We start from the raw sequence: 12,063 nt of genomic DNA, 5'->3' as shown, positions 1-12,063 counted from the left end.
TGATTGAGACTCTTAAAAATGGTATTTGTGATGCAGAATTACCAGAAATACCAATATGTTGATCTTGCCAAAACAAACTATTTCAAATTCCATCAGGCCATATTCTAATTTGTGAGCTCAATTTGGTAAAGTGCATATTAAGAAGCACATGGTAACGTGCCTTGTATAAGGTGTTTGATAAAGTTTTTCTGAGGACAATATTTATCCTCTTATGCTGTAGTTGTATCTCTACCACATGGGACCCCAAACCATCTAGGCATATTGTAACTGCATGTGGATGATCATCATATTTTTATGTTTTTATTGGACATAAATGTAAGTGTCATACTGCTTTTTTAGAAACACCTTAGAGTTAATATTTTACTGCAAATGGATCTATAACATTTTCCTCAGCAATGAAAGAGAACATGCACTAGATTATTACATCATATTTGAAAATGAGAAGAAAGTAAATGAATTGACTTTTCAAATAGCAAATTCCAAAAAATAGCCGCTAATTTGTTTACATAGAGCTTAAAATATTTCATCTGCCTCTCCCGTGTATTAATCAACATCTGTTGAAACCAGTTTGATTTTGAGCCCACTATTGAGGGTCATGGGGAGATGAAAATAAAATAACAAACACACCCTTTATGTTTCGAAATTATGTTCTTGTAAACCTAAATTGCATGTATGGGGGAGGGGAGAAACGCACTGTAGAACTTTTTAAGTGACTTAAGTCTACTATAATTTATCATAATTTTTATCTGGCTTAACTTCTATCCATTGAAATTATAATCTGAAAAATTGCCGGTGACCTCCTAAACACACAGAACATTTTATTTTTTATTGTTATATTATTAAATATTTAAAACATAAAAATTATAAACTGTAATATAACAAACACCTCGGTAACCAATATTAATATTGAATTAAAAATATCAACCTCGTAGGGTCAGATTAAATAACAATACACAAAAAGTGCTTAGAACAATGCCTGAATAATACTAAATACTGAATCAACATTGATATGATAATATCATCTTCCTTTGGTGTATTTTCTTTTGATATTTTTAAGAAGAAATAAATCAGAAAAATGAGTCCTCTTGTAATGTTGGTGGGAATGCAAACAAGTGCACCCATTGTGGAAAATAGTATGGAGTTAAAAATAGAACTACCCTATGGTCCAGTAATTGCACTATTGGGTTTTACCCAAAAAATACAAAAACAGTAATTAAAAGGGATAAACGTACCCCTATGTTTATTGCAGTATTATTTATAATAGCCAAACTATGAAAGCAACCATCAATAGATGAGGGGATACACACACACACACACACACACACACACACACACACAGCACAAAATATTCCCCGGCCATCAAAAAGAATGAAATCTTGCCATTTGCAAAAACATAGATGGATCTAGTGAGTATAATGCTAAGCAAAATAAGTCAATCAGAAAAAGACAAATACCATGTGATCTCACTCATATGTGGAATTTAAGAAACAAAACAAATGACTCAAGAAAAGAGAGAGAGAGAGAGAGAGAGAAAGAGAGGCAAACCAAGAAACACATTCTTAACTACAGAGAACAAACTGGTGGTTACCAAAAGGTAGGTGGGTGGCAGGGATAGGTGAAATAGGGTATAGGGATTAAGGAGTACATTTATCATGATAAAAAATTAAAATAAAAAAAAATAATTACATTACAGTTCTCACTCTAAGCATTCTTAATCCATGTTTTTATAAATTACTGTATATGTACTTGCATTTTCATGAATAATATAAAAAACTTTGAAGTTTTGGGGCTCCTGGGTGGCTCAGTCATTAAGCATCTGCCTTCAGCTCAGGGCGTGATCCCAGAGTTCTGGGATCGAGCCCCACATCAGGCTCTTCTGCTGGGAGCCTACTTCCTCTCCCACTCCTCCTGCTTGTGTTCCCTTTCTCGCTGGCTGTCTCTCTCTCTGTCAAATAAATAAAATAAAATCCTAAAAAAAAACTTTGAAGTTTTAAACTTACATAAATGGCACAATACTGCAATATAATTTTGTACTTTTTTAAAGATTTTATTTATTTGTTTGTCAGAGAGAGAGAGAGAAAGAGAGGGAGAACACAAGCAGGGGGAGCAGCAGGCAGAGGGAGAAGCAGGCTCCCCACGGAACAGGGAGCCCGATGTGGGACTTGATGCTAGGACCTGGGATCATGACCCAAGCAGAAGGCAGACACTCAGCCTACTGAGCCACCCAGGCATCCCTATAATTCTGTATTTTTAAAATTATCATCGTAGGAATGCCTGGGTGGCTCAGTAGGTTAAGCATTCGACTCCTGGATTCAGTTCAGATCCTGATCTCACGCTAATGAGACTGAGCCCTGCACTGTCAGGCTCTGTGCTCAGGAGTTGGCTTGGATATTCTCTCTCTCTGCCCCTTCCTCCATTTGTGTGTGCATGCTCTCTCTCTCTCTCTCTCAAATAAATAAATAAATAAATAAATAAATAAATAAATAAATATTTTTAAAAATTGTCATCATGGTTTTGCTATCTACACAGGTTAAGATGGATAGATATAAAGATAGTTTTCTTATTTTATGAACTGTATAGTTTTCCATCTTATGTGCTGGTTTGCTATTGATTAACACTATTAGTATTATTGTGGTGTATCTTCATATTTTGTCAGTCTATATTCATTAACATATATTCGGATTGTATTTCTACCAGACTTTTAATAGATGATTTAATAATTTTATTAGTTATGATTGGTACATAATTGAACTCATTTCTACTAAATCCTCTCCTGTCATCTATTGAATTGCTCAAAATTTTGTCATATATTTTATATATTTCCCCTTCCTCTAGTTGTTTGGAATTTATATTTTATATTTATAGTATTTTAGTAGTTTCCTTTACATTTTAATATTTGTACTTAACCTAAAATTTTAATTAGTCAGTGTCTATATCTTCTTTCCCACAAAGATCTTAAAATACTTTCATTCAAATATTTACCATTTCTATAATATTGCAGTCTAGCATTTTAGGTGCCCATTGTTTTTAAATTCTCCAGTAGTCATCATTACTATGGATTATTACTTTTCATTTAGAGTGACCCATTACTTGTTCAAAATGACCAGCACAGTTTACCAATCTCTTTACCATTGTTCCTTTATCCCAACCCTTCATTTCTTTCATACTGATGTATATACTCTATAGTAGTAAGCTCTAAAATCTTACAGGTCTAAAAATTTCTTCATTTCAGTATTATTCATAAATGGCACTTTAAATTAGTTTATAATTTTAAGTCCAGAGTTATGTTCTATCAGAACTTTTAAGAGGTTGCTTCATTTACTTCTGTCATTTATTATTGTTAATGAGAAGTCTCATGTAAGTCTAATTCCATTGTAGATAATTAATCTTTTCTCTCCAGTAGGAATTAAGATTTTCTCTTTGTCTTTGATAATTCTTGTTTTTACCATTTGATGAGGCTAAATTTAGGCTTGTAATTTTTCATTTTGTTCTGTACCTAGTATATTCCTTAAGACTAAGCAGTTTTGTCCTTCCTCAATTCTGGAAAATCCTCTACCATTTTTGGAAAGTTTTCTCTTTCTCATCTTCTTTTGTTTGTTTGTTTTGCAGAGTCTTATTTCTTTGCTTCTTTATCAATTAGAAAATTTTCCTCTTCATGTCTTCCTGGGAGGGGAGTAGAGTCCAGACAGCTAGGGAACACACATCAGTCAGGGTAGGGGCATGGTGGTGTTATACCAAGTGTAGAAGCATTTCCAAATGGTAAGATGGGCAGCTTGAATTTGCTGATACAAGTTCACTACACACCCAAGAGTCGGTCTTATTCTGTATAGAACCACAATCCGGCCCAATAGGCAAACAAGTTTCCCATGCAGGATCTAAGGACAAAAAATAAGATGTTGAGTAGGCACCCAAAAAAGGTAGGCCATGATTGTTGAATATAATGCAGATGGTGATGTTTTCCTGGGATACCACCATCCCCAGCTGAGCTTAAACTCCAGGTTTACAGTACCAAATTATTTGCTCCCACTCTGTTACATGTTGGGGCAAACCCCAAAAGGGTAGTTGATGTATTACAATGCTCCATAAGGCAATTAGGACAGTGTCAATTTTTATTAGAAGTCCTGGGGTTGTATACCTTCATTGTTTTTGGTGGAATGGGGTGACGAAATGGGGTGATGGTTAGGTCCTGTTCTATACCTATTTCCCACAGTGTGAAAACCTAATACACTGTGGAATTGTTTGCCATTTCCAGGGCCATCTAATTATATGTTCCCTTGTAGATGCATCTTTTGGCAAGGACAATAAAAGGTTATCTTTTGTCCCTGTTTGTGGTAAAGCATGTTCTTCCTGCATGTTGTCTACTTGTATTCTAAGGGTGACATCAGAGAACTGACTGAATAGAGAGTAGGCACTTAGAAGATTGAAATGTATGCATTCATTTAATGTCCTCATAGCTGTAGACAGGCAGCATGTCCAAAAGGCCAGTGAATGGGTTTCCTGTCACAGGTTTTTTTTTTCATTTAAATGTTTTATTTAAATTCTTTTGCATTACTTAAGTCTTTCCAAGGCACGCACTAGTACAACACAATCTTCTCCTCTCATATGCAACTAGTCTAGCATCCAAACAGCATGCATAATACCTCGGTAGCAGCAGCACACTGTGCCCGCTCCCACCGCAGCCCTGCTCATTTGTGTATATTTGGAGCATCTGGAGGAGTGTGAATAGTATTGGGAAGAGGAGAGAGGAGGAAAGAGCCTGAGTTGCTAGCTGGGAGGAGGTCAGCCAAAGTTGTGCAGGACAAGCCTGAACATGTCACCGGTGCAAACCCAAGCATTGTTGGTGTTCTTTAATAGGAACATCTAATGGAACCCCATGATGGGGTTTTCAACAGCTTTGAGCTGGCCCACAATCATGCTGATGATGCAGCTATCTGGCATGGGATGATGGTCCCGCACTGTGATGCTGTGCTGGGTTTTCTGGAATGGAAGACTGGACTGCTGTCCTTCCTCCTTAACGCTGATGTGTCAATATAAATTGAGCTTAGTTGGGTTCTGTCGTTATCAAATAACTGGTAGTAATGTTGAATAAGGCTGGATCCAATCTTCTTCCAGGTTGGCTTTCTCCCACCCTGGAGCATCACTGGGCCTTGTTGAGACCTGAGGGGCTGACACTATGTCTTTCTTATCTTTTAAATTCCCTGCTTCTGGAACTCTGATTAGATATTACTTGATTGGATCTTCTATATCTTCCACATTGCTTGGATTTCTCTTTCATATCTTCTATTTCTTTAATGCTCTATGTTGCAATCCAACTAAGTTCCTCAGATTATATTCTATTTCACTAACTCCTTTTATGTTTTTCTTTCCCTCAAGTTCTTTGTTCAAATGCCTGTATTTTTATTTCAATAATTTCTAATTATTTGTCATTTTTGCTATGGTGTCCTGATCTTGCCTTTATGATATCTATTCTTCCCTTCAACTCTTGATTATCTTAAAAATACTTACTTAAACTACTCTTTCAATTTTTCTATTATTTATATAGTTCACAATGTGTTACTTCTTATATTTATTTTATTTGCTTACTATCTCATGGTGGTTTGCTTCCTTTTGTGGTATGCAATTTTGACCATAACCTCACCTTCAGAGTAATTTTTTTTTAAGATTTATTTATTTGTTTGATGGAGAGAGAGAGAGAGCATAAGCAGGGGGAGCAGCAGAAGGAGTGGGAGAAGCTGACTCCCTGCTGAGCAGGGAGCCAGAACATGGGGCTCCATCCCAAGACTCCTCATAACCTGAGCCGGAGGCAGACACAACAGACTGAGCCACCCAGGTGCCCCAGAGAGTAATTGTTTCTTAAGGGATTCTTCTATGCCATGGATTGTGCAGATTTACTTTAAGCAGTTTCATATTTACTTCTGTTGAACGTCTATGGGTCTCAGTGTTTTCAAGGTTACTTTTACAATAACTTATTGGATTGAAATTTTCACTATCCTTGTACAGTGTGAATTGTATTTTTTTCTGCATCTAACACTGGCTTAGGGTTCTGATTCCTTGAAGATGACTCTTTTTCATAGCACTTTCAAGATGGCCAACTTTCTTACTAAGTCTCTAGGCCAATGGAGATATTTTAATGCCATTTGATAATATGTAATCTCATTATGTATTTTTTAAATTTTTTAAATTAATACTTTTATTCCCAAATAGAGGGTCAGCTCCATGAGTGTAAAGAATGTTGCCTACTTTTGTTCATCATTATATCTCCAGTTCGAGCACTATATTTTATACATGGATTGTGCTAAATAAATATTTGTTGAGTAAATGAAGTGAGCAAAAATCAATGAAATCACCACAATTCAGCAGCAATTCTGACAGGTAAAGTAGTAAGTGGAGGTTTATAAAGTGGGGTGTGGAAGTTTAGAAAGGGATGAAGAGGAAAAGTAATTGTGAACTTGGATGAGTAAAGGATCAGGAAAATAAATCACAATATATAAGCTTTTGTCTCTCAGTTGAAGAGCTTGTAGTTTCCTTCACTCTTTATCATTTATTACCTAAATCAAGATGAAATATTCTGTGTGAATAAAAACAGCCAGCCTTCAAAATATATATATTACACCTCTTTTACTCTTTAGGAGATAATTCTTGAAATGTGATTTGCATCAGTTTTCAATGAGGTGTAGCTCCTAACTCATTCAAAATCTACATTCAGTGAAGCAGAGTGTTCCTCAGAATTGGAAAAAGCATTCCTTGGTTCTTTTGGTTAAATATCACTTTTTCCTTCTCTTACTTGTTATTTCCCAGAATGAGATGGATTCAATACAGTCTTATTCATTTGTATTAACCAAACTATTAATTAAAAATCTCAAATATATTTAACATTACTAAAATAATTCAGCTTTGTTTTTCTTGCATAATTTATTCATTTTCCTTTTTTTGGTTTCAGAATCTTATTTTCCATTTTTTTTCAGTCTTAGGTCTTATGTTTTATATTTGTTTTAAAATAGTGAGATTTAATTTTCCCCTGTCCTGGTGTACTGAATTTTTCTTATAGTTTTCTTGAGTACATTTTTTAAACCTAAAGCAATTGATGTGAATTTAAGTGTAAATTTATTAACATTAGATTACCATCATTAAAGCATAGGTGTATGTTTTCCTGATGTTTTAAGAACTATCCTACTTTCAAATGAAGTTTTATCTTTATGTGCTGCTTTCTAACAGCACTGAATTAGAGCAAGAGAATTTGTGTTCATTTTTTTGGCTCTTTGCTAACTAGATCTTTCAAACGCTCTTTTCCTTTGATTCAATGTTGTTAGTTTAAATGTAAATCTGTCTGTCTATCTCTATCTATCTATCATCTATCTATATATCTACTGATAATTTTTATAAATTTATAAATATGTATGCATATTTATATAATAATAATGTCATATATATAAAGACATAGTTAATGGTTCTGCAAACATTCATGATTTGTGTAGAATTCTGAATCCATATTTCATTGAAATGCATAGAGGCTTTTGAGAGTTGGTTGTTAGGTTTAGTTTTTTTTTTTAATCTTGCCACTTACTTTCTGTGTGTTGTTGAGACAGAAGTTCCTTCATTGATTGCTTCTCATTTTCATTGCTGATGGCCCCCATCAGACAGACAGGCTCCAAGCTAATTAGCAGAGCTTTCTTCTTGACTGCTCATTTCCTTGAATTCTCTGCAGGAAGGAAACTTATGAACACTTTGTGAAATTCAACTATATACAGGATAATAATGTAATAGTAGTAAACATTCTATAGATATTTGAATAGATTTGAGACATTATACACCAATCTATACATACATAACTGATAAAGGGACACTCACCATAAAGGCAGTTGGGATAATACTCATGATGCCATTGAACAGAGTTAACAAAGACATTTCCATTCAACAAAATTCAGAAAATTATGTACTTTATAGGCTACTGAGCCAAAAACCTATTTGAACTGGTCCTATCTTATATTCTGGCTCTGTTATTAATAGCTAAATGTTTTAGGCCTAGGAAATTTCTCATCTGCACATTTAGGATAATAATAATAATAATGCACCATGGGGCATTTAAAGGTATTGTATGATAATGGAACACAAAAGAGCATTTAAGAGTATCACATGGAATTATGAAGTGAATGCAGACAAATTGCTTGGCATAGCAACTTGAATAAACAGTAAGTGCCTAAAAAGTATGAGCCATTATTTTCCTGTTGCTTCTGCTGCTGTGTGGTTATTGTTATTTTTATTGCATAGTTAATGAAAGTTGCCATATAAGAAATATAGAACATTTATGACATAGGTACAATGACTTTATTTCCTTACTCATTGTCTATTTTGATTGTCTTTATGAAGAAAAATAAAAATATTGGACAGTCCTTGGCGAAAGGCTCATTAGGTATAGAATTCAATGTTAACTCATTTTATATCCACCTTCAGGCTCAAAATCAGATAGTTAGGATTCAGTAGTCTTACAGACTGCTCATAAATTTGCAATTTACTCTGACCTGGAAGAAACAAACAATGCTGTGCTTTTAAATTTTAGATTTTAAAGTTATAGATTCACACTTTGATGTATTTTCCCAGATTTGCCATTTGATATGAAGAGACAACATAGTGGCTGTTTGGATCCTAATTTATTCCTACATCTGATTAACCAATTCTGAGTTCAGATGGTACTGATGATAGGGTCTTGAAAAGCTTTATCTGCTTAAGAATATTATGTCTTTCTCTATCTAATATTGTATTTAATTATCTGAACAATATTTCCAGGATTGAAATTCCACCAAAACAGTTTTTACTCAGTACAGGCCCAGGATAGCATGTTTGTTATGTTTTATTTCTTACTACCAAAGTTAGATTTTGAGTTTGTATTTAAAATACTTTTTAATTAGGGGTGCCTGGGTGGTTCAGTCACTTAAGCATCTGACTCTTGATTTCAGCTCAGGTCATGATCTTGGGGTTGTGAGATCGAGCCCTGTGTTGGGCTCCTTGCTCAGTGGGGAGTCTACTTGAGATTTTCTTCTGCTCCCTCTCCCTCTACCCCTTCCTCCACTTTTGCACACACACACACTCTCTCTCTCTCTCTCTCAAATAAATAAATAAATAAAATCATATATATATATATATATATATATATATATATATATATCCAGAAAGGAATGGTATTATGATTTGAGGAAATAGGTTTTTATTACTCCTTTTCAAAGAGCTCTTTTATTTATACAATATTATCAGTGCAAAACTTTCCTTTTTTAAGTATGTTTTTCTTCTCTTCAAGACATCTGTTTCATTATATTTTCACTCTTATATGCCATATGGAACAACAATACTAATTATATACAACCAGAGTCAATGATCAAAATCTTCTGAAATTAGATATTCAAGGTCTTTTATCCAGTACCTGCATATAGTTCTATATTTTCCCTTCAGCTTTGTAGAAATGGGGACCTTTTTTGGATGAAGTAGTTATTGGAAAGTCCCTAAATAACTTTCTATCATTATGTCTAAAGAAGCATTTTCTTAAAATGAGATAGCTTTATGAACCTACATAGTAAGGTGAAAAGCCCCCATAAGTTCTGTACCATTAGTATAGACAGAAATTACAATACTTCAGTTACTGTCAGGAGGCAATCAGAAAACATGAATTAATCTCCCTGACAATCCTGTTATGGGGAGAGACAGTTTTCATTTGAAGTACTTGCTGACAAGGCTGAAACTTTATTAATACAAAACATGCCATTTAGCCTTAGGACCTACATTTTGGCAGCTGAACAAAATGCAAAAGAGTTTACAACTGCCTTTCATGGTTGTATTGAGGATATTTGTGTGATCTTTCAGTTATACAATACTGTATCTATTTCACTTGAGCTTTTCTGATTTATACAGCATATCACACAGGAAATTCATGATGAATCAGAAAAGAAGGTAGATAAGTCATCATGACATCAATTTATACCATTTGTGCTCTGCAGCATCTTTCATCTTGGTCATCCTTTCTCCAAGCCCAAGGCCAGGCTTACCTCTCTGCTAGTGCAGGTGATTCCCCTAGTTTCTCTATAAAATCTGGATAATGAACACATCTATTGATTTTGCCTCTGTTTTTCATATTCATTCTATTCCTCCAAAAGCCTTCTCCCTTATTTAGATTTAAAAATATGGGAAAGTGTTTTCTGAGACTGGCTTTCCAGAGTGAAAGACACATGCTTCTTTATTTCAAGAACTGTTGAGAAATAACCAGGATCTCATTTTTCTGTATTATATAAAACAAGGCTCTCTTGAGACAGAGGCACCTTGTTTTATTTTTCCTTCATTTATTTTTTGCAATATTAAAATGGCAGAAGAATCCTTTTTTAGATAGAAAGTTGGAATGTTCCGCAAAGGAACTGACCAATGACACTTCATTCCCCTGCTCCTCAGTATACCATGGAGTTACCTATGGGAAGCAGCTCAACACAGAAACTCACTATGTAACTTGCTTATACCAATCAATGACCCCCACACTCCAGTGGAACTGCCCCTCCCAATCACACTTGCCTCAGTACTAGCATGGCATGCTCCCTCAACCAGAATACAGGTGCATACCCCTGTTCACATTGTGTCTCTCAATGCAGGTTTGCAGAGCCTTGGTTCCAGAAGCAGTGAATAATTTTCTCATTTCACAATCTGAGGAGGGCACACTTATTTAAAATGTGCCACACTCAGGCCAGGGACCAAACACTGTCCACGACAAATGAAGAGAGCCTTGGTAGGTGACTGACCTTAAGGATAAAACATCCAGGACAAAAAAGCAGAGCACATGTAGCATATACTGGAGACACTCCTGTAAGGGCCAGACCCTGGGGAAATAGGGGAAACTATGTGGCAGGACACAATAAGACTTTTTCATTATAAGGCCATCACACTCAAGAATAGGAGATGTAGCTGACATTTCTAACACAGATAATCAAGCACAAAGACTTATACAAAATTAGAAGACAGAGAAATGTATCTCAAATGAAAGAATGGGACAAGTCCACGGCCAGAGACCTAAGCAAAACAGAAGTAAGTAACACGACTAATAAAGAATTTAAAGCAATCGTCATAAGGATACTTAACTGAACTTGAGAAAAGAATGGAACACATGAGTGAGACCTTGTTTTAAAGGATAGCATAACAGAGATAAAGAGCTGAATAAACAAAATAAGAAACATGCTTGATGGAATGAACAGTAGGCCGGAGGAAGCAGAGAAAAGTATTAATGACCTGGAAGACACAGTAATGAAAAGTTATCAAGTTGAACAAAAGAGCAGAAAAATAATGCAAAATGAGAATAAACTTACAGAATGCAGTGACTCTATCAAATGTGATAAATTTCATATAATAGAAGTCCCAGGAAAGGAAGAGAGAAAAGAGGGGAGAAAATTTATTTGAAGAACTAATAGCTGAAAACATCCCTCATCTGGGGAAGGAAAAAGATATCCAGATTCAGGAACCACAGAGAACTCCCATCAAAATCAACAAAAGCAGACCCAAGCCAAGGCATTGTAATTAAGTTGGAAAAATATGGGGATAAAGAAAAAAATTAAAAGCAGAAAGACATTTAAAAAAATAAAAAAACAGTAACTTACAAGAGAAAACTGATAAAGCCAGCAGGTGATTTTTCAGGAGAAACTTTCCAAGCCAGAAGGGAGTGTCATGATCTATTCAAATCCTGAATGGGAAAAATCTGCAGCCAAGAATACTCTAACCAGCAGGGCTATCATTCAGAAAAGAAAGAGAGATAAATAATTTATCAGGCAAACAAAACCTAACAGAGTTTATGACCACTAAACCTCCTTCTAGAGGAGGAGAAAAAATGGTGGAGGAGTAGGGGACCCCTTTTTCAGCTCGTCCCCTGCATCGAGCTGGATAATCACCAGACCATCCTGAACACCCACAAAATCAGCCTGAGACTCAGGAAGATACATCTGGATCTCTACAAACGAACATCTCCAGTGCTGAGTATTGAGGTTCGAAGTGGGGAGCTGTGAATCGCGCACAGATATCAGAAGATAAACAAAAGGGGAGGGA

General features: G+C 35.3%; 1 pseudogene; it reads right to left on the bottom strand.

Moving 5' to 3' along the window:
- Window positions 1-4,779: 4,779 nt before the first annotated feature.
- On the bottom strand, window positions 4,780-5,138 carry LOC113270994 (nuclear transport factor 2-like; annotated as a pseudogene).
- Between the last annotated feature and the right edge of the window lie 6,925 nt (window positions 5,139-12,063).

Source organism: Ursus arctos, chromosome X, assembly GCF_023065955.2.
Source record: "Ursus arctos isolate Adak ecotype North America chromosome X, UrsArc2.0, whole genome shotgun sequence".
Lineage (NCBI taxonomy): Eukaryota > Metazoa > Chordata > Mammalia > Carnivora > Ursidae > Ursus > Ursus arctos.
Note: the sequence above shows the minus strand (reverse complement) of the source record. Positions and strands in the feature narration are given on the sequence as shown.